The 1,836-nt window shown below is 41.4% G+C and overlaps 1 pseudogene; it reads right to left on the bottom strand.

Moving 5' to 3' along the window:
* Positions 1 to 881: 881 nt before the first annotated feature.
* Positions 882 to 1,493, bottom strand: LOC143890567 (transcription factor HEC2 pseudogene; annotated as a pseudogene).
* Between the last annotated feature and the right edge of the window lie 343 nt (positions 1,494 to 1,836).

Here is a 1,836-nt window from a genome sequence, read left to right as displayed (position 1 = left end):
TTTTATCAGCTACCAAGGTGGGTTGCAGGTTTAGAGAAGGTCGTTTTAAGTGTATACACAAAAATATGTATGTATATATGCATGTATTTACAGGCATTTCTTAGAGATAGAGACAAAGAAAAGAGTAACAGACTCATCATTATTTTATCTGTTCCCTTCACCATGAAGCTTCACAACGTATATGACATGAATACACCACTATTGTATATATTGTCTCCATACATGCATGTATGGATGAATACAGTAGAATACATACCATAAACTTCAGTTATTTCTACATAGACTTAAAGAGGGTGGGGGCGGGGGGGAGGGAGGGGGGAGAGAGAGAGAGAGAGAGAGAGAGAGAGAGAGAGAGAGAGAGAGATCATTTTTTTCATTGAACTATAACGTCAGCCTTGCTTCTAGAGAGGGGGTGTCTTGAACAAACTTCAAACCGTATTGAAATTCCGCAAGCTGTAGCATGCAAATTGTAGTATAAATATATAAACACACGTAACAAGATAACGGTTATCATTATTCTAGGGCCACTTAGTCAACCAAATCTTAACAACCTTGGTCACATGTTCAATTTGTTTTTCGTCACTATTTACACTTCTACCATTAATACTCCACCATACTAATCCCACACAACATACATATTAATCATCTTCAATAATAACTAATCATCTATCACTAGTTAAGTACCTCTTCATGCGGGCCATCTCCGGTGAAGCGAAACCGGACTCCGGCGAGGTTCCATGGAGGAGGTGGAACCCAGAGCTCCAAGTCGAACGGGCCAATTGCTACTCGCAAAGTGTCCACCTTACTAATCCCACACAATATACCTAATAATCATCTTCAATAATAACTAGCCATCTATCACTAGTAAATTACCTCCCCGCTTAAAGAATCTGGTCAGGCGGGCCATCTCCGGCGAATCCAAATCCAACTCCGGCCTGAGGTTCCATGGAGGAGGTGGAGCCCAGAGGGCCATTTGGTACTAGCCAATTGCTATTCGCCAAGTGTCCGAAGTCTCCAATAGGAAGCGAGGGTTGATTTGATTGTAACTCTTGCACCTGCCTCTTCAAGAATTTCACATATCTAATGGCTTCGTCGAGCATAGACGCAGTGTCCATCTTCGTCCCTCCGGGGACAAGCCTTTGAAGGATACGTATCCTCTCACTTATCCTTTCTCTCCTATGCCGAGCGGCCACGCTCTGTGGATCATCGCTTATTCGAACGTTCCGCCTCTTGGGCTTTCGAATTGTGGCCGGGTCGATGTCCACAGGTTGCATGGCTGCAATTTTATAGATCATCTCCTTCATGGCTCCAAGCCCTTCTTCTCCTCCTCCTTCTCCTCCATCTCCTTCTATTTCATTTTTCCTACCTTCCATGTAGAAGCTTGAATTGGGTTCATGGTTAGGAGGTATGTGATGTGTTTGGGGTGGATTTTCAGTGTAGGAGACAAACTCATAGGGAAGTTGATCAAAAGGAAACTGATTCCCTGAGCCCATTTCTCTAGTGTTACTTGTGGTGATATCCGTAAATAAGTGAGCATGGGTTTTTTTTTATACAATACAGGGTTGGTTATGTTTCATTTAGGCATGGAGAGAGGGGCCTTAAATAAATAAAAATGACATCAAATTAATAGTCATTTTGTGAGAGATAAGGTAAAGTGATACAGTGATGGTGAAAAATTAACTTTATCGCTTTGGGACTTTTAGGAATATTGATGACATAAGAGAAAAAGAGAAATCACGAGGAGCAAGTTTTCTTTTCCTTGGCTTACTTTGAATTTTGGTTGCTAATAATTTTACACGGGAAAGTAAGAAGAACCAGAAATATTCTTACACCATA

The sequence above is a fragment of the Tasmannia lanceolata genome, unplaced genomic scaffold, assembly GCF_043159265.1.
Source record: "Tasmannia lanceolata isolate RefF3 unplaced genomic scaffold, GAP_Taslan_0.1 ptg000013l, whole genome shotgun sequence".
Lineage (NCBI taxonomy): Eukaryota > Viridiplantae > Streptophyta > Magnoliopsida > Canellales > Winteraceae > Tasmannia > Tasmannia lanceolata.
This window is presented reverse-complemented; position numbering and strand designations above follow the sequence as displayed.